Source organism: Buteo buteo, unplaced genomic scaffold (genome assembly GCF_964188355.1).
Source record: "Buteo buteo unplaced genomic scaffold, bButBut1.hap1.1 HAP1_SCAFFOLD_340, whole genome shotgun sequence".
In the NCBI taxonomy this organism is placed as follows: domain Eukaryota; kingdom Metazoa; phylum Chordata; class Aves; order Accipitriformes; family Accipitridae; genus Buteo; species Buteo buteo.
The window spans coordinates 5,853-26,926 of NW_027439504.1; the positions used below are offsets into that span (position 1 = coordinate 5,853).

The following is a 21,074-nucleotide window of genomic DNA, read 5'->3' on the forward strand; positions in this document are numbered from 1 at the left end:
GCCGCCGGCAAGGAAAGCTCGCACGGGCTGTCTCTGCCCGGCCTCCCTCTCCTCGCGGCGCGGGAGCGCAAAGGGACAGGCGGGGCGCTTACCCGCTGCGGGCAGGAGCTGCTGCGGCTGAAGCTGGAGAGGCCACAGAAAGGTAGAGAAGAAGAAATGGAAGGCTGGCCGGCCGGCAGCTGCCTCCCGCTGCAGGCAAGAGAGAGCCTGCCTCTCCGCGTGTGGAAGGATCCCTCTTCGTAGTCCGCAGCAGGTCAGACCGCCGAGGTGCACCGCAGGGTCCGGATGCAGCACCGACGGTGCGGTACGGCCACGTAGCGTGCGAGCGAGCGAGGCTCCGTGCCTAGGAGGTCTTGCAAGACCTATGAGACGCGTGTTCTCCTAGGGGGAGGACGGCCGCGCCGCCGGAGTTACAGAAGAGGGGGGGAGCGGGAGAGGAGCAGAAAGAAGCGTCTGAACTGGCAAATTCTCCTGGCAGTGCCAAGAGCTGCGGTGAGCCCCGGGCCCTCGGGGCCCTGTCTCCCCTCTTCCGCGTTCTGGTCCCTCCCTCCCCCTTCCCCTGGTCCCCTCTCTTTCCCGCACCGCTGCCTTTTTTTTTTTTTTTTTCTCCTTTCCTCCCTTGTACCCCTGATACTGAAAAGCCAGTCGAAGAAACTCCCTAAGACTCGTTTTGGAGTTTTAGAAAGCAGGCATTCTTCATTGCAGCGCTGGATGCACGGGGGATAGTTCCACCTAGCGTGCATGCCACAGCTTTAGCACAAACAGGTTATACAGAATAACTAATTGCATGTTAATCAGATTAGTATACATATACATAAAAACGACGGCAACCGATTATCAGAGTACTGCCTACGTCCGATCACGTGCAATGAAGGATCCATTTGAGACGAAGGGCTGCTTTTGCAGCCACCGACCCATCTGAAGTTCTTGCTGGCTGTCCTCGAAGTCTTTATTCTTGTCCTTGTTCTTTGATCTTGAAGCTTAACGCAGGTTCAATCACGCATGGTCAGTTTCAGCATTGTTCTCATCCAGCGTACAGGAACATCTAGTCATAAGAGCAAAGAACTGCAAAACTTAGGAGTACCTACCTCTGCTAGTTAATTGCTTGGCTATACTTTTGTCTATTGTTTCAATCGTAGTGTTAGTATAAGATTTCTAATAATTATTTACCAAATCTCACTTTTGCAGTCACCTAGCAGCAAACCAGTTTCCACAGCTGGTACAAAATATTAAAACCATCCCAATATTTAGACGTGCCATACAGAATGTATGGAAATAGGCTACCAGAGGTGTCCGAGGGGCAGAGGGAGCGCCGGGGGGCGCCCCGAGCCCCGGAGCAGACTCGCTGGCAGGACTCGATAGGCACGCGACTGACTGAATAAACGCTGGCCGCCCGTCCCCTTTGCCCTCCGGGCTGCGTTTGCGCTCCCTTTGCACGAGTGGAGGGGCCGTGAGGGAGCCCAGGGGAGGAGGAGGTGAGGCGCTGGGGGGGTCGGGCCGTGTCCCCCCTGTTCCTGCTGGGCTCCAGCTGTTGCAAATATTCCGGTAAAGAAATCAAAATTTAATCACATAGAAGAGTTAGGTTTGATTAAGAAGTAAAATTGTGAAGCATAACGTATAGGATCGTTAAGTTTGAAACGTAGCCATAGAAACTTTAGGAGGAGCTGTGTTACGCGTGACTCTAGGAACCTTAATATTGTTAAAGTTTGAAAGAGCTAACCCTAGAAACCTCACCAGGAAGTTACTGGTTCTCCTACCTTCTGTTTCAGGAAACTAAGGAAACCGTCGTGGACGCCAGTTTGCTGCTTGGAAACCCCCTTACCCTTCCCATCTCGATTTGAGGATCGAAGATGCCAGTCAGCAGAGCTAAGTGTAACTGACCAATGATTGTTTTTAAATAAGAATATTGATAAGGTTATATAATCAAAGGACCGATCATTATAAAGGTTAAATTTAAGAACGAGCATAGTATGCATTTTTACGGAAGGAGCTTAGGTAACAATGACCTGACAGGAAAAGTCTGCAAAAACTGATGGATTTTGATACTAAGCGGGACACGCCTTTGGAGGAGCGATCCCCCGCGTCCCCAGCGCTGCGATAAACAAAGTGCCCGCTTCTTAACTTCAGGTTGGTGTTAAGGAGTTTTATTCCGGATTTCGGGAACGGTTTTGGCGACCCAGATGGGACCTTGCGAGTGAGACTGGACGAGATCGAGTGTCGATCGAACTCCGGACGGCACCGAGGTATTCTCGGGGAGAACCGTCACCCTCGACTCGCAAAGCTCCTCGCAGCGTTCCCTGGAAAAAAAGGTAAGGCGCCGCTTCTTTGGAATTTGTTTGGAAAGCCTGCCCGTGAGGCGCGGCGAAAGCTTCGCAGGGTTGGGGCTTGGAGGGTCCCCGTCTGCAGTGGAAGCCTAGGCGTCTGCCCGTAAGTCATAAGCGAAAGCTATTGCTGGGTTGGACTTTGTGTATTATTTGGGACAACTGTCATTTGCATTTGTTTGGTATTTGGTATTTGAATGTATAGAAGTATAAAGGCATTAGCAAAATTGTTTAAGAATAAGAGTGCAGGAAATAGAACCGCTGATGAAAAGTTACCAAAACCATCACCGTTGGGACATTTATTGGCACATTGGGGTGAATTGCAGGAAAAATGGTAAACAAACAGAACTTTGAGTTACAATACTATATTGCAATTACTGTTGTTTTGTAGGAGAGAGAGTAAATGGAATAAAGTGCCATAGGTAGATTTGTTCTTTTTAAGTGAACGTATCTGACGGGGACCGGAGGGGAGTCTCCCAGCAGAACCTCTGGTTACAGCTAAACCGGGAGAACAGAAAACTGAATTTGAATTGACACTAGAGTCACCTTTTCAGTTTTAAATACCTTAGAGGGAGAGTTAAGTTTTGAAGAAATTGGTCGTGTCGGTGCAACAAGTGAACGAGAAACTAGACCCTTCTTTAAATCTTTAACAATGAAATTAGGAAAGCAATGGGTCACTCAGCAGTTTTTGTATGTGCCAGATTCTCCTAAAACCCTGTTAAGGAGAGATCTATTTGAGAACTTAGAGGCAGAAGTTAAATTAAAAAATGGAGAGATTAAAACTTCAATTCCAGAAACGAAACTAAACGTATCGAAGCAGTGGCTTTGTTGTTAACAGGATGGTTAGCGAAAGCAGAAGATTATACCAGTCAAAGTCTAATGCTGTAATTCCAATCGTCTGGACTGGGAAGTTCCCGGTAAATCCAAAAAGCAGAACCTGTGAGAGTTGATTTAAAGCCAGGATCGAATCCGGTAAGAATTAAACAATACCCCCTAAGACCGGAAAGTCGGAAAGGGTTAGTAATGGTAATACAAACGTTTTTAAGATACAAATTGTTAACAGAATGTGAATCCAGATATAACACCCCGATCTTGCCTGTTAAAAGGCTAATGAAAAAGATGGTAGATTAGTTCAAGACCTCCTCAGAGCAATAAATCAAATAGTACAAGATATTCATCCGGTACTAGCAAATCCTTATACTTTGTTAGCAACCCTAACGGAGAAACAAGAATGGTTCACAGTGTTAGACCGAAAAGATGCTTTTTTCCGTATTCCCTTGGATCCCGGTAGTCAAGAGGTTTTTGCTTTGGAATGGGAAAATCCTGAGACTGGGAGAAAAACACAATATACGTGGACAGTCTTGCCTCAAGGCTTTAAGAATAGTCTTACCATTTTTGGAAATCAATTGGCACGAGAATTAGAGATTTGGAAGAAAGAAAATAATCAAGAAATCTTGCCGAAATATATGGATGATCTGTTAATTGTAGCTGAGACGGAAGAACAATGCACAAAGTTAACTATTAACTTTTTGAACTTTTGGGGAATCAGTGGATATCGAGTGTCAAAAGAAAAAAACCCCAAATAACCCAGAAAGAAGAAACTTATGTAAATGAGTTTTAAAATCCTAAAAGGACAGAGACAATGGGGAACTGAGAGAAAAGAGGCAATTTGTCGTCTCCCCGAACCTAAGACGAAAAAAATTAATGACGAGCGTTTCCGGGAATGGTCGAGTGGTGTCACCTGTAGATGATAAATTGTGGCTTGCTGGCCCGACCTTTATAGGAGCAGCTCAAAACCTCAAACAACGGATTGGACCGATGCCGAGAAAGCTACTTTCCAAGAACTGAAACAGGCTGTAATAGGGGTGCCAGCCCTAGGCCTGCCAGATCTCACAAAGAAGACACTTGAACTTTTTGCTCGTGAAAGAAGAGGTATAGCTCTGGGTATCCTGGCCCAATATGTAGGGCCAAGTGGGCGAGCTGTGGCCTACTTCTCGAAGCGATTAGGTAATGTGAGTCTGGGATGCTCTGGTCGTCCGAGAGCCGTCGCTGCAACTGTGCTACTGATCCAGGAAGCTCGTAAGTTCACCTGAGGACAAAGGATTAGAGGACAAAGGATTACTGTACGTTTCCCATATGATGACTGTTGTGCTAAAACAGAAAGGGGGGCATTGGGTATCCCCTAGCAGGATGCTGAAATACCAAGTGGTGTTGCTGGAACAAGATGATGTTTACCTAAACACTACTACCACCGCTAACCCTGTTGCGTTTTCAACAACTGACCAAGTTAAAGGAGGAGAACTGGAACGTGACTGCTTGCAGACAATCGAAAGAGTTTACTCCAGCTGACTGGATCTCTGAGATGTGCCGCTAGAAGAAACAGATTGGGAACTACATGCCGACGGAAGCGGTTCCATCTGTGAAGGAAAACGTTTATCAAGATAGACAATAACTACTGAGGAGGTAATTGTGTTGCCAACTTTGCCTTCGACGATATCTGCCCAAAAGGCTGAATTGATAGCTCTCATTCGAGCTCTGGAACTAAGTCAAGGAAAGCGAGTCAACACTTGGACAGACTCAAAGTATGCTTTTGGAGTAGCACGTGCGCATGGAGCGATACGGAGAGAAAGAGGACCGTTATCTGCGCAAGGAACCACCATTCAGCACGCAGAACAAATACTGAAATTGTTAGAAACCATTCAAAAACCAACAGCAGTCACGATAATGCACTGTAAAGCACATCAGTTACGTAAGACCGGTCCGAACGCAGGTAACCGACTGGCCGATAAAGCTGCTAAAGAGGCTGCGGAAAAAGGCATCCTAGCACTAGTTCCAGAGAAAAGTATAAAATTGCCTAAAGAAACTCCAAATTATAACGAAAAAGATGAAGAATTAATTATTAGATTGCAGGCTAACAAAATGAAACAGGCTAGGCTGTAACACCGACAGGTCAAATAATAGTCCCACCCACAATAATAAGAGAAATTGCCCGAGCTGAACATCACAAAGTATATCGGGGAACAGAAAGTGAAATACGACAAAGATTGTTTAAACAATTAGAAGCGGATGTGAAATTTATATATAAAAATGTCCCCCAATCAGTAATAAGATCATCTTTGGGATTATGAAATAAGGAAATTTTTTAGGAGAATATTAGCAAATTGACTTTATAGAATTGCCTTGAAAAGAAGGATCTATCCTAGTTTTAGTTGATATCTTTACTGGGTGGCCCGAGGCTTTCCCTTGTCGCACCGAGAAAGCAAGGGAAGTACTCAAAGTCTTGCTCAAAGAGATAATACCAAAATGTGGGGTGCCTGTAAGAATGTCATCTGACAATGGCCCTCATTTTATAGCAAAGATTATGAGACAAGCTGAGCAAAGTATTATCTATAGTATGAGACTATCACACCCCACATAGACCACAAGCAAGTGGGGAAAAAAAAAAAAAAAAGAGAGAGAGGGAGAATGAACTATACCCTTAAGCAACAGTCGAGTAAAATTTGTCAGGAAACCTCACTCCTCACATGGGTTAAAGCATTACCCGTGGCTCTATTAAGAATCAGAGTACAGCCAGAAGAGAAAGAAAATTTAAGTCATTATGAAATGTTGTATGAAAGACCATATCAAGAGTCCTATGTTCTGAGCATCTTGAGTGCCTTTGGAGATAGGTTTTTAAAAGGTGTTATGATTTCTTTAAGCAATTCTTTTCAGGAACTTTGTCAGTATGTCTCCACAGCTGGACCCTTAGAATTGGACGTAGCAGCGCATCCCTTCCGACCAGGAGATTAGATTGAATATATATAAAATCACGGAGAAGTGGAAAGGACCGTATCGAGTCATTTTAACAACCCTTATAGCGGTAAAGGTCTGGGAGAAGAACCTTGACTTCATTATTCAAGAATAAAGAAAGCACCAACAGGAAATTGGAAGTCTAAAGAAACTGGCCCTTTAAAACTGAAAATCTATAAGTAAGTTTCACATTATCTATTTGGGAAAACAGTTGTGTAAAGTTTATAATATTGGGGTTGCTATTAGGAATATTGTCGAGGGCAATAATCTTTTTGTGTGTTTACAGGGTGTATGTATTTTTTTTTTGAGGGGTTCCAAACATGAGATAAACAAAATGAAACAATTATTGTTTGAGCTGTGTTAATCTTGATATTAACCGTTTTTGTAATTTGGTTTAAAAAAACAAAAATCTAGTTTTGTAACTGATTCAAAGTTTTGTAAAGACACAAAATTGAACCTCAGTAACAGCCTGCCTTTCGATTCCAAAGTCAGATGAAAATCTAGTTCCGTGGAGAATACTGACATTGAATTTAACCAAAACTTGAGAAAAGATGCAGAACAATGAGAATCATTTTAGCAAATTAAATGGGATGGATTTAAAAGGCAATTATTTTTTTTAAATTTGAAAGAAGGAATTAGAGCGTTGTGAATTATAACATTACCAAACCATCCACCTCATGGACAAAAGAATTAATTTACTCGCCCGTCGGGAGAAACTTGTACAGGCACCCGTTGGGGCTGTCAGTTGCCAAAACCGTAGAGACAAGTGCAGGAAGGAACTTGGGATCATATTTAAAATATAAAACGATGTTTAGAATTTCCTGGAGTTCCAGGATCCTTGTTAGAGCCATCCACCCAGAGTCAGGACCATCTATGGAAATTCAGACTGGTTTAGACAACCAGAGAAAAATCACACATCCTAAACAGAGCTGAATGAAGGTTTATACTTGCAGCTCCTCTGACCCCAAACTCCAACGACTTTCTCTAGTAGCTAAAGCTCTCGGATGGGGATGTGTTTGTAGAAAGTATAATAATATTTTACATGATCTTTGGTCCCCTCTTAATAACGGAAAACATTTAGCTTGGAGTTGACTGTATTAAAGGACAGGTGAAAAGTTCAGGGTTAACTGTTTGGGTGACTAGTGATGATATATGATCCACTCACCTTTTCATGAAGGAGAAAGGCAAATCGTGGACTTCAGCCTTAATAACTCTCTCCTCTCTCTGGAAGAAATCTCCCTTGTGGCCTCGCTGGTGGACCCGGGTAAATCGAAAAGATGATACCTGGCAATCGCCAAGTCTTAGAACTAAAATAAGATGGGTATTAAAATCTGTATTTTGACCCCAGTTAACACCCCTTCCAAATGAGATGACTCTTGACATCTTTCATTCAATCAAGGAAGTGCCTGCTGCTTAACTTCCCAGGGGTGTTGAGGAGTTTTGTTCCGGGTTTCGGTCCCCCAGCTGCGGGCCGGGGCTGGAGGAGCCGCAGGTGCGGGCAGTGAGGCTGCTGGGGCCGGCCCCTCCCTGGAAAGGGGGGGCTGCCGGGGGAGGGGCCGGTGGGAGCCGAGGCAGGAGCGGAGCGGTGGCCGGGCTGCGGCTGCCCCTCGGGAGAAGGTGAGCGGGGCCGGGCGCCCCTCGGACGGCGACCGTCGGAGGCGGGGGTGTCCCGGGGGAGGTGGGGGCCGCCGGTGCAGAGGCCGGGGGGGAGCCCTGGGGGCTCACAGGGCGGCTGGGACCACGTGCGCGCGGGGGGGGGGGCTCACAGGGGTGCTGGGAGCAAGTGCGCGCGGGGGGGGGGGGGGGGGGCGCAGGGCGGCTGGGACCACGTGCACGCGGGGGGGGGGGGGGGCGCTCACAGGGCGGCTGGGAGCAAGTGCGCGCGGGGGGGGGTGGGCTCACAGGGCGGCTGGGAGCAAGTGCGCGCGGGGGGGGGCTCACAGGGGGGCTGGGAGCAAGTGCGCGCGGGGGGGGGGCTCACAGGGGGGCTGGGAGCAAGTGCGCGCGGGGGGGGGGGGCTCACAGGGGGGCTGGGAGCAAGTGCGCGCGGGAGGGGGGCTCACAGGGGGGCTGGGAGCAAGTGCGCGCGGGGGGGGGGGTGGGCTCACAGGGCGGCTGGGAGCAAGTGCGCGCGGGGGGGGGGTGGGCTCACAGGGCGGCTGGGAGCAAGTGCGCGCGGGGGGGGCTCACAGGGGGGCTGGGAGCAAGTGCGCGCGAGGGGGGGGGCCGCAGGGCGGCTGGGACCACGTGCACGCGGGGGGGGGGGTGGGCTCACAGGGCGGCTGGGAGCAAGTGCGCGCGGGGGGGGGTGGGCTCACAGGGCGGCTGGGAGCAAGTGCGCGCGGGGGGGCTGGGAGGAAGTGCGCGCGGGGGGGGGGCTCACAGGGGGGCTGGGAGCAAGTGCGCGCGGGGGGGGGTGGGCTCACAGGGGGGCTGGGAGCAAGTGCGCGCGGGGGGGGGGCTCACAGGGGGGCTGGGAGCAAGTGCGCGCGGGGGGGGGGTGGGCTCACAGGGCGGCTGGGAGCAAGTGCGCGCGGGGGGGGGGGGGCGCAGGGCGGCTGGGACCACGTGCGTGCGCGGGAGGGGGTGCTCACCGGGCCCCGTGGCGGGGCTGCGCAGCCGGCCGGTGGGTTCCGGGGAAAGCCCCGAGGAGGACGGCGGGGTCCGTGTGGGACGCACGGAGCGGCGGCGGCCGCTGCCCGGAGCCGGAGCCGGGCGGGGGGGTGCCGCGCCGCGCCGTGCCGGAGCCGGGCGGCGAAAGCGCGCCGGAGCTGCCCGGAGCGGCGCTGGGGGCTCGGCGGGAACTGCGGCTGCGCCGGCGTGGGGGTGGGCGGAAACGGAAGCGGCGTCCCGTCGGGGTCAGGCAGCAGGGCAGGCTGCCTCCCGGGGCATGCGGGGAGCTGTAGTTTTCGCGGTCTCGGCGGCCGGGCGGCAGCGTGGCTCTCGGGCGCGGCGTAGTCCTTGCTGCCGCCGCGGCCCCCGGAGTCCGACCAGGTCAGACGCAGGAGCGTTGCCGGTTTCGTGTGGTTTTCCGCGGGCTTCCCGCTGCACCTGCTCCCCGACCAGCCGTGCGGACGCGCGTCCCGGGCGCATGCGCCGTCCTGCGCGTGGGGCAGCCCGGCGTTCGCTCGTCGGCTGCGGCCCCTCCGGCGCATGCGCGGTGTCCGCGAGCAGCGTGGTGGCGCGCAGGGCGCGGGTCTGGGCGGCAGCGGGCGAGCGCCGGGACCGCGGGTGAGGCGAGCGATCCCCTCCGGCGGGGGCGGGGGCGGGGGGGTGCCTCCTGCCCGCTGGCCGTCGGGCGCTGGCGGGACGGGAAGCTGCGAAGCGGCCGCCGCGGCAGGCTCCCGGTCCGCCGGAGGCGAGCCGGGCCAGGGCAGCGCCGGGCAATTCCCCGAGAGCCGATAGAAGGGAAGAGGGGACGGAGGCGGGCACCCCCCAGGCGCGGCCGGCGGGCGCTTCCCCGAGTCGCCGGAGCTCCCCCGGCGCCTTCCCCCGGCCCCGCTCGGCCCGTGCGGCTGCCCCCAGCTCCAGCCCCTCCCCTGAAGCCTGTGCTGTAGCCGCAGGCAGCCCCCGAGCCCTGTCGTGAGGGCAGCAAGCTGGCCCTCCGATGTTCTCGAGTCTCCCTGAACGTGGGTGCCGTTAGCAGCGGCGCGGGGAACGAGCGGCGTCTGCGGAAGCCCCTGCGGAAGGAGGGGCTCCGGCCAGGGTCGAGCTACAGTAATAACGGTCACTGCTGCCTCTTTCCCTCTCCCAGAGGCCACGCTGTGAGTGCGGTTGTCCGTTCGTCCCCGGGGATGCCGTTGACTGCAGCAGCCTCAGGCTCGCGTGGGCTGTCTCTGCCTGGTCTCCCTCTCCTCGCGGCGCGGGAGCACAGAGGGACAGGCGGAGCGCTTACTGGCTGTGGACGGGAGCTGCTGAAGCTGGAGAGGCCACAGAAAAGTAAAGAAGAAGAAACGGAAGGCCCTCTGGCTGGCAGCTGCTTCCCGCTGCAGGCAAGAGAGAGCCTGCCTCTCTGGGTGTGGGAGGATCCCTCCTCGTAGTCCGCAGCAGGTCAGGCTGCCAGGGTCTGTATGCGTGACCAGCAGCGCGGTACGGCCACGTAGTGAGCGAGCGAGCGAGGCTACGTGTCTAGGAGGCCTCATCTCGTAAGAGCCGCGAGACGCTCGCGTGTTCCGTTATGTGGAGGAGAGCCAAGCGACTGGAGTTACAGAAGAGGAAGGGAGGAGAGAAGGAGAAGGAAGCGTCTGAACTGGCAAGGTCTCCTGGCAGCTCCAAGAGCGAGAGCTCTGGTGAGTCCTGGGCCTCCGGGGCCCTGTTGCTCCTCTTGTGCCTCCCGGTCCCTCCCTCCCTCCCCCTCTCCTGACCCCCTCGCTTTCTCTTGCTGCTGTGACGTTTGTTTTTTTTGTTTGTTTGTTTTTTATTATTTTTATTTTGCTTCCCTGTACCTCTCCTCTTCTGTCTATTCTCTTGTCCGGCTCCCTCTTCCTCCCCCCCCCCCCCCCCCACTTTCCTTCGACTGCCCCCCTTTCTTTTTCTCTCTGCGTTCTTGTCCTGTTCCCTCTCCCCACCCCGCCCCCCCCCGCCCCGTCTTTGTCCTGCAGCCAGTCGCTGTTTTTTCCTTTTCCATCTCCTTGTCCTGATCTGCATCCGCCTCTTTCCCCGCCTCCCAATTTCTCTGGCCTGTTCCCCTAGTGTTCTTTTCCTCTCTGCACCTGTACGTGCCGCTCTGTGTCCCTGCCTTCCTATCTCTCTTCTTCCTACTTTCTGTTTCTGTCTCTATCCCTTTGTCTTGCTCGCCGTTGCTGTTTATTTTTGTCATTCTGGATCTCACTGTCCCCGTCCTCCTTCCTGTTCATCTCTTACTCTCTGTGACCTTGGTGCTGCTTCCTGCCCCTTTTTTATTCACCCTCCCTCTCTCTGCAGGGCTCCTGATACCTCTCTTTCTAAATTCCCCAACCCCCTGTGCTTCTCACGCGCGCTCTCGCGCGCTCTCTCTCTCTCTCTCGTTGTCATTGTTCTTGTCTGTCGCGCTGTCTTGCTTCCTGTCCCGTCGTTTCTCGCTGTATCCCTTTGGCCCGCTCCCTGCTCGTATTCGTATTCCTCTCTGTCCTGAGGACCGTCCCAGTTTTTGATCTCCGTCCTGCCGCTGTCCTGATTTTTCCTTCTCTGCCATGTTCCCTGTCCCTCTTTCTGTCTCTTTTTCTCTGTCCCTGCTGCTTATTTCTCCATCTCTGTCCAGACCCCTGTCCCTTCCCCCCCCGCCCTGTTTGCTGTCCCTCTGCCTTGCTTTCTTTCGCTACCTTTTCTGTCTGTCTTTCTCTGCCCCGTTCCCTCTCCCGCCCTTTCTAGCTGTGTCCCCCTGTCCAGCTAGCTGTCGCTTCTTTCTTTTTTCTGTTCCTCAGTACTTTTTTCTTTTTTCCATATCTCTCTCCCACTGCCCATCGCAGTTGGTTTTTTCCCCTCCGATGCTGGCCTGCTCTTTGTCCCTTTTGTCTGTCTCCTCTCTGTCCTTCTGTCATGCTCCCTGTGTCTATTGAATCCCTTCATCTCTGTCCTGCAGCTCGTCGCTATTTTTTTTTCCCTCTTCCGTCCCTTTGTCCTGCTCCCCGTCCTTGTCTCTCTTTCCCTTGGTTCTGCCTCCCGTCCTTTTTTCCTTTCTTGCTCCATCTCTCTGTCCTGCTCCCTATCCCTCCCGCGCTCTCTCTGTTTCTGTGTCCTTCTCCTTGCCTTTCCCCACGGTCTCTGTCTTGTTCCCTCTTTGGTTTTCTTGTTTTCCGGGTGGCTGGGCCCGGCTACCCGTGGGGGTGCTTCGGCTGGGGGGGTTGGGGTGGGGGCCTGGCCGTGCCAGTGATGGCGGGGAAATAAAGCCTGAAACGGCAATCGTGAAGCGACGCCCTGCCTGTGCTGGGACTGCCCCGCAGAGGCGTGGGGCCGGGCCCTCCGCAGGTCCCGAGCACTCCCCGAAACTACGTGTGGGGCCCCGGGGGTGCAGGGCTGTGGGGTGGCTACGCTCGGCGTCGCCCGTGGGCACTGCAGGGTCAGAAATGGAGAACAAGTTTTCTGTTCCTGGGGCTTGACAACAGGCTCGCGTGGCTGATTTGGGGGCTCGGAAACAGACCGAGCTGGGCGGCTTTGGGCCCAGAAACAGAGGTCCGGCCCTGCGTGTTTGGGCCTTGAGAACAGGCTCAGCAGCCGGGTTTTTTGGCTCCCAAATGGGCCCCGAGTCAGCTGGTGTGGGGGCCAAAAGCGGGAGCCGGCTTGGCTGGTTTTGCAGGCGGGTGGGAGGGTGTTGGGGGCTGCGGGGGGAAGCGGGGGGCAGGCAGGGTGCGTGGTCCCTCCCCGGAGATGGGGGTCTGGTTGTGTCGGACGCCGAAGTTCGGGAGGCCGGCACGCAGCAGGCCGAACTCAACATCTGTGATGGTCTGTGGGGGGGAAAGGTGCTTTTCAGACCCCACGTGCCCTCTTTGAGTCCAGCTCTTCTTTCTGCGCCGCTCAGAATAGTCGTTAAGTAATTAATCGCCCAAACTAACGGATATTTACTTGGCGTGTAACTCTGATGTTTAATCCTAATGCTCCAGTTTTGACAGCAGTTGATAGATAACCTTATGGAAAGCCCAGACCGTTGCACATAGCTGGAGCTTGTAAGGAGAAGCAGCTGAAATCAGCCGGAGCTTCAGTGCGGAGCTGGGGCTTCAAGGAGCCAGAACTGTAGCAAGCGGGAGCTGGAACGAGGCGGGGTGTCCGCTGTCTGGAGCGTGCGTTAGCCAGAGGCAAAAGTACCTGCAGCTGTAACGAGCAGGAGGCGCGATTAGCTGGAGCGTCTTTTCGCTGGGGCGTCCGTCGGCCGGACTGCGCTCCCAGCACGGCGGAAGAGCGGCCGGGCGCAGGCAGGGCTGTCCGCAGCAAGCAGCTCCGAGCAGCAGGGAGGCGAGTTGTCCTTCTGCCAGCGGGGAGCCCGGCCTCTTCCCTCGGGCATGCAATCCACGCCACGCTCCTCTCTCTGCGTGGAGTGTCTCTCCCGGTCCGTTCCCGCGGGCAGAAGCGAGGTGGGGGTCCTCCGGCTCACCTGGGGCAGCACACCCCCCACCCCCACCCCCCCCCGCCCCCCGCGAGGGGATGCGGGCGAGGTGTCGTCATCCCCTCGGTACCGGGCAAAGGGGAGAGAAACCGGCCGGCGGGAGCTCCTGGGGTGCAGAGCCCTTCCGGCAGAATCCTCCCCTGTCTTTTCACCGTTGGCTGGGTGTGACAAGCAGGTTCATTTCTTTGTCTCCTCTTCTCCCAGTGTCACCTTCCGCGTCGCACGAAGAAAATCCTGCGTGGTTAATTCCGCCTGCTGCTCAGGTAATCGCACGTATCGGGCTGGGGGGGCGGAGAGAAACACTTGCGAGTTCGAGGGCACTACAGATGCTCCACGTTAAACCCACAGGGAAGGCAAATTTGCTGCTAGTGCAGAAAAGACGATGGAAAAATTGCTGTTAACAGATCGCGCCCTGTTCCTGAACTGGTCCCTTGATGTGTTTTTGTTTCAGGGGAAAGAATGAAATTTCCTGTCTGGTAAATTCAGAGCTGCCTGTTAGCTTCTTCAGGGTCGAGTGTTTCTCTTCTCGCTGTTCATACTGATTTTTATGGGCAAGTTGGAAATAGCCTTTTATTTTTTTATGTATAACTGAATTTTTAGGAATATGTGGTGTCCCTGTAGTTCATTTTTGAGCACCTAGATGCCAGTAGAAATGTAATGAGTGAAACGTGATGGGAACTGGTACTTAAACTTGATTTTTATTTGGGTTTTTTTTTTTTTCCTTCCCCATTAAGAGTGTTGACGGCATGTTGTCCCGTGGGACAATCCCCATTCCGTTCAGCGGAGTCTTCAGTCTAGGACTTTTAAGTGAAAAAGTTTGTCCTTCCAAAAAGGGACTAGTCATTCCTGGGACCGAGGCATAGACTTGCAAGGAGAGTCGCTTAAGTACGTGATCGGAATGAAAGCCAACTTCCAGTTGATGTTGCTGCTGTTGGTCTTTGCTTTCATTGATTTCTCCACCGCTCCCTCGTGGTTGGGAGCTCTGAATTGTAATGTTTTTCAGTCTCTAACACATTTCCACCCCCACCCCCCCCGAAAAAGGAGAGGCGGTGTCTAAGAGTTAATTAGTTTCCTCACAAATGCGTGAGTAAATAAAATGTGAGTTATGATGATTAAAACCATAGAAATGACACCAGTCTTGCAGGTCTGGACTATTTCTGAACAGGCATTCATCACACGCAGAAGTCATCAGGGTACGGATCACCTGCGCTTCGTGCTCTGACAAGACAAAATGCTGAGGCAGGGATGAGCTCTGAAAGAAGAAGGAAAAAAAAAAAGAAAAAAAAGAAGGATACAGGGTCACGGTTTTGTTTTGTTGTTGTTTGTTTTTAGAGAGTGCAATATTGACTGGTGCCAGCCTGCAGAGCTCTTCTGCTGCCTGACCTCTCCTTCTCTTTCATGGCTGTAATTGTCGTTTGGATAATTGTAGAAGAGCAATTAAGTTACTTGCCTCTGTGAATGTGCTGGTAATACCAGGAAGGCAAATGCTTGAACCAGCAGTGAGTAACTTGGCGACGAGTAGGATTTCTGAAGGAAGAACAGCAGCAGCAACAGGAAGCAAATAGCAAGTGACCAAAAACTTGCGTGTGTCAAACGCATCAAAGCTTTCTTGCCGAATGTTGTTTGGCAATATGTTCCAAATGGCTTTTTTGGTAAACGTAAATTTTCAGGAAGTTCAGGGCTGTGTGTGGCAAAACGCGTCCCTCTGCTTACGCGTCCTGCTACGTAAATAGCACGGGTCAGCGGCAAGTCCGGCGGCAGGGCTGCTGTTCCCTACTCTCGACGTTGCCGTAGTAGTGTTGCGGTATTTAGACCTTCACGGACGGGCTGAGGAACGGAAGGAGAATGCCCGTTTTCTGTAAGGGCTCAGAATGCCGACCCTTTTCTCTGCCTGCCGCTCCCCTGTGCGTGAGATGAAGCTGTTTTATTTTTCTCCCTTGTTCCTGGTCTAAATATTTCTGGAGCTGTTGCTGCTGTGGGTTTGCAATTGGTGTTACTGCGTTTTTGTAGCGTTCTAGCGATGGGTCGTTTCTGCTGTGGCGAAGTGTCGAGATACGGTTTTCAGTTTAAAGCGTCAGAAACTACGTTCACCGAAACCGGTAACTCGCGGCGTAGGGGAAACCGATCTGGCGCGTGCAGCTGTGCTCGCAGGGATGCTGGGTGGCTCCTCATCAAAACGGCAGGCTGTGTGCGTGGACATCCGTAGGGTCGCGCTCTGGGTCCGAGAGCGTTAGCGTATTTTTGCTGTTGGAAGATGGAATGGAGCGTGTGCCTGTTAAATCTCAGGGCGGTCAAAAGCTAGGAGGGACCCTGAGCGGGTTTGGTGGCACAACTGCGGTTTTAAAAGATCTTGCCCGTTCGGAGCAACGGCCTGGAAAAAATGATTCCTTTTTTTGCAACGAGGCAGTTCACAAGGACAGAGGTGTTGCTGTGCTCTTTAGCAAAAATACTCAACTTGGGACGTATAGGGTGATGAAGCCTTGGCTATACTAAGGCTTGAGAAAATGTAGGTAGGTCTCCATGTCTGTCACCTGCGTGTATCTAGGAAAGCGAGTTCTAGTGAAAGTAAAGTTGCCGATGAGTCAAAAAAGAAAGGGAAAAAAAAAGGGCACGTTTGTCTGAAAAATGCAAAAGCTCTAGTGGCCTGCGTCAACAACTGTACCGAAGATGACGCAAAAATACTTCTTCCTCCGCTCAGTCGTACTGTCTTCACAAACCTTCACAAAAAAAAAAAAAGGGCAGCTTTGGGTTCCTACCCAGCTTTGTGCTAATGTTTTTTTTTCTTCTCTCAGCTGGATGCCAGCCGGCACCGTTTCGCCGTGGTTGCCCTTTCTTCTGCCGTGACGGTACGAGACAGATGGAAAGATTCCGTAGTGGCCTGCAAGTACAAGGTACGCCTACGATATGTGTCTGCATTTTTCCAAAGGTACTTGCGGTACGGACTTTAACGTTGAGAGTGTGCCAACTCTCCTTCTACTTTTTTTTACGTGAAATATTTTAACAGAAATACTAAAAATAAGTTCTGTTCCGGAGCGTGTTACACCTATACAAAGTTTACTTCCCGCAGTTTATTTTCTCTTCCTGAAAGCATAATCTTCTGTTGCTGTGTGCTTGCTAGTAAATGATACTGTGAAAATAATTTTGTCCTAAAAGAGGGAAGGAACTGTTCGTAGGAGTTCAGCTGTTCAGAAGAAACAGACTTTGTTTTCATGATAAAAGCTTTATGCTTTTACAGTCAATGATTTTTTTTTAAATATCTTACAGTAGTAGTCAAAAACGTTACGGAGATAATTAGCATCTGTACTAAAAGCAATCAAGGTCAAAGAAGAGACGTGGACAAAACAGGACAAAACGGGCGTCGCATCTGTGTGTTTTCCAGGCTTTCCCAGGAAGCGTTAGCAGCCTTGTAACTAGTGACAGTGAGTCCTGAGGTGTTTTTGATGAGTTACTGCTTCAGTAATGTATTTTGTCCTTTAACCTACAGTGTGTAATTTTGACTTCAGTTGGAAAGAGATTTTCCAAAATGGAAGTCTTTCTCTCTCAAAGAAATTTTGTTTTAGGAACTTCCCATCAGAGTGGATCTTCAGAGGTGATCGACTTGACAGTAGAAGTCATCAGTAACGAGACTTTTCACTCTCTTTTAAAAAAAGAAAAAAAAAAAAAAAGTCAATTTCCTTCCAAAGACCCAAGCACAGCCCATCTTCCTAAAGTTGATGGCATCACTGGTCTTTGGTTTCTCAGTTGTAACAGTCGAGATAACATGAAAACGTGTTGCTCTGCATGCTTCAGTACTGCCAAAAGCATTAGGAAACCCGCCAGTCCTTTTTGGTGGTCTGAGGTATTGCAGCACTGGGGATTTTACAAATTGACTTGCATTGTTTAAACTAACTGCCAAATAGCTGTAGTATATGATTTGTTAGGTGTATGTAAGCAGTTAGGTATTTTTCTAAACGTTTAAAAAGAGAGGCAACTGAATGTTATGGGTTTTTTTTCCTGATGTTTTGACGGAGTGCTCTGAAGTACTTTCTTTCTGTCTGGCTTTCAATGGTGCGTTTCCCTGGCGGTTCAGTAGCACCTCTCTTGGGCAGCTCAGCTGGCCAGGTGTCCCTCCGCGTTCTGTAACACGCACAAAAACCGCTAGTCCCATTATAACTGTGTACTTTGGAGAGAGATAATTTAATGGTATGTATTCAGAGCTGTGCAAGTTAAGGTAATGGGAAAGGAAAATCAAATACTTTTACAGTATAAGTATTTTTATTGGACGTATATAAACATGGGCACGCCTTTTTAGTGTAAAGTGAATGATTGAGATTTATTCTTTATTTTTCCTTTTGGTCTTTGGAGTTTTCCACTTCACTTTCAGCTTTATTCACCAAACGAGCGAGATGCAAAGCAGCAGCAGCAGCAGCGCAAGGGCTGTAGCTGTTGTGGTGGATCCGTAAGCGTAGATTCTGATTGCGTATGACCTCGTCCCGCAGCCTCCCAGGGTTATCTCCCTGCAGCGGTGCTGTAAGGAAGGGAGGAGACGTTTTCCAACACCGGCGAGAGTGTTTACTTGTATGCTAAGAAGGTGTTCAAAATGGTATCGATTAGCCTAAATGCTGATCTTAAGTGTTCCAGTCGCTCTTAACTTTTAAAGGAGGCGGTGTATTTCGAGCTGACCTGTTTACCTGGAATCCTGCTTTAGCTCAGCGACTCTTCTTGTGCGCCCCCAGCCTCTGCTGGCAGGGCGGTATGAGGAGATGGAAGGTCCCTGACTTAGTATAAACACTGCTTAGCAACAACTACAGCATCGGGGTGTTGTCAACGTTATTCTCGCCCTAAATCCAAAATGGCCCTGTACCAGCTACTCGGCAGAAAATGAACTTTATTCCAGCTGAAACCAGGACAACCCCAAACCCCCTGATTCTGGGTCTGCAACGGGAAAAAACAAACGACTTTGGGACTCCTGGGAAAGCCAAATCCTCCTGGATTGGTGCAGCTGGAAAGCAAAAAACCCACCCCATTTTCATGCACAAACCCACAACCGAAAGATCACCCCTTTTTATGTTGTGGAAAAGCACTGAAACACACCCCAAACTGAGTATTTTGAAAAAGCAAAAAACTCCCCAGTTTGGGGAAGATTGGGGGTGAAGCACAAGCAGTTTGAGGGGCGTTGCTGGGGGTCCTCCCAGTGTGGATGATCTGGTGTGGATGCTCTGTTGCGGGTTATCCCAGGTGAGTTACCTGCTGTGGATCATCCTGGGTGGACTCCCTGGGGTAGGTCATCCCCCCCGTGTCCCCCCATGCACCTCTGTACCCTCACCTACCCTCTCCCCGGCGTGTGTTTCTCCCCCATATATGCCCCCTGCTGCTCCAGCCCTCCCCCTTCACCCATTCGAGTTTTTAACCCACGCGAGTTGTTTCCCCCCGCATCCCCTGCTCTTCTATCTCCTGTCCCATCCCCCCCGTCCCCCCCCCGCTTCCTTTCCCTCCTCCATATTCCACCCCCCGCTCCCCATCATCCGTCAGGCTCCAGACCCCTGGCATGCTGCCTGCACCCCATTCTCTGTCATTTTTTTTTCTTCTTTTCCTTACAAGTTGTTGTTGTTGTTGTTGTTTCTTTTAAATGATTAGACTGTTTTCGTTTCAAGCCACGAGTTTTCTCACTTTCGCCCTTCCGATTGTCGCCCCGTCCCACTGGGGGCGGGGGAGCGAGTGAGCGGTCGCGTGGGGCTTTGTTGCTGGCTGGCGTTAAACCACGACACGAGGTGAGTTGCAAGCCCTGCCTGGCTAATGCTGGAGGCTCTCTATGTTCCTCCTGCCATCTTGACGGGCCGTCCTTGTTCTTCATTGCCGCTTTCTAGCGAGCGCCTCTCGCTCTGTAAGCGGCAGTACTGGGGCCGTGCAGGTACTGCCTGTTGCAGGCAGCAAAGGGCAATTGTGTCGCTTGCCGGCGGGAGCGGCAAGGAGTGCGGAGCCGCGCTCCTGTAGGGAGCAAAGATGGAACCTCGAGGGCTCTGCGGTCATCTGCTGAGGACTACTAATATCCCGACAGGCCTCTTTGCTATCCCTGCTTCACGGCTGATTCCTTTGCACGCCGGAGGGCGGGGCGGTAAGTAACACCGTGCAGCGTCTCTTCGATAAGAGACGAGCCCCGCACAAGAAGCCTTGCGTGCGTGCAGGATTGGGAGAGCAGAGTTCTGATGGCTCAGAGGTGAGGAAAGGTGCGCCCACCCCAACCGAGCCCCAGGGTCGCCAGGGTATCGCTCGCTTGCAGGTGGGCATCTGGTGCGCTGGGACGCGGCGTTTCCTGCTGGACAGAGCTGCCCCTCTGGCACAGAGCAGCTTTGGGTCTCTTGTGGCCTGCCTTCAGGCTGTCACCGGAACCAGGCGTTATTTTTTTTTTTAAATCTCTCGCCAGCATCTGTTGGCTGGCTGCTGTCACTCCCGCAACCCTGATGCCACATGCAGAGGGATACAGCAGTCCCTGGGGCTTGCTCCAGGGGACGCCCCCCCCCCCCTTCCCCCCCCATTTGCAGGTTCCCTGTGCTGCTTCTCCTCTCTAGATAATGGGGTGGGGAGGGCAGGGGCAGAAGCGACCACCCGAATGGTCTGTTCTTTGCACTTGACTGCTGTAAACGCTCCAGCCACTCGGGTGCTTTTTGGAACGGAGGCGCTGAAGATGACTGCCCGGGCTGCGAGTGGGGAAAGGGCAGGGCAACGTAAGCCCTGTGCCCCCAGTAAGTAGTTGCCGCCTGTGTCTGGTCTCTACTGGTCTGAGCTGTCAGTCGTCCCTCATCCAGCTGATGCTCCGAAGAGGATCGTTACGGGGATGCGGATGCTGCTGTCCGGTGACCGAAGGTGGGAAGTGGCGTTGGGGAGGGGCGCATGCGCGGTGGCGTGCGTCGGTTGGGGGGGGGGGGGGGTGTGTGTGTGTCCAGCCGTTGCCGGGCGGTGGAGGGGCTTTACGGCTGCTCGGCAACCGCGCATGCGTGGTTCGACTTTTACGGTGCTGGCCCCTGTTGCCTGGCAGCGAGCCGCGACATGACGCCTCGGCAATCGCGCATGCGCGGCGGCGCGGTTTACGGCCCGCTCCTGTTGCCTAGCAGCCGAAACGCGTTACGGCAGCTCGGCAAGGGCGCATGCGCGCTGCGGCTTTTACGGCGCTCGCCGCTGTTGCCTGGCAACCAAGACGCGACGCGACGCCTCGGCAACCGCGCATGCGCGGCGGCGCGGTTTACGGCGCGCCTGCTGTTGCCTAGCAACCGGAGCGCTTTACGGCTGCTCGGCAACCGCGCATGCGCGGTTCGGCTTTTACGGTGCTGGCCCCTGTTGCCTGGCAACCGGAGCGCGACACGACGCCTCGCTATCGCGCATGCGCGGCGGCGCGGTTTACGGCCCGCTCCTGTTGCCTAGCAACCGAAACGCGTTACGGCAGCTCGGCAAGGGCGCATGCGCGCTGCGGCTTTTACGGCGCTCGCCGCTGTTGCCAGGCAACGAAAGCACGACACGGCGCCTCGGCAACCGCGCATGCGCGGCGGCGCGGTTGACGGCGCTCCTGCTGTTGCCTGGCAACCAAAACGGGGCCCTGGCTGTCGGGAGCCGCGCATGCGCGGTGGCGCCTTTTGCCGCCCTCCTGCTGTTGCCTAGCAACCGAAACGCGGTACAGCAGCGCGGAGCCGCGCATGCGCGGTGGCGGCGCGTTTCGCCAGCGCTCTCTTCCGCCGCCTGTTGAACAGACTTCGGTACTGCAGCTGGGGTGCCGCCCATGCGCGCTGGCGCGTTGTGCCAAGCGCTCGCCGCTGCCACCCCGCGACCAATGTTCGGTACTGCAGCTCGGAGGCTGCGAGTGCGCGGGGCTGCCCCGGTCCTGCACGTGCCGTCCGACGGTAACGGCAATGCGG

The 21,074-nt window shown here is 53.0% G+C and overlaps 1 long non-coding RNA gene across 1 annotated transcript; it reads right to left on the reverse strand.

Moving 5' to 3' along the window:
- Nucleotides 1-944: 944 nt before the first annotated feature.
- LOC142028402 (uncharacterized) lies at nucleotides 945-8,917 on the reverse strand. The gene is made up of 3 exons (XR_012649576.1): nucleotides 8,705-8,917; nucleotides 7,276-7,417; nucleotides 945-2,297 (listed from the first exon to the last, which is right to left on the reverse strand). It is a non-coding gene; the product is annotated as an uncharacterized LOC142028402 (long non-coding RNA).
- Nucleotides 8,918-21,074: the final 12,157 nt, after the last annotated feature.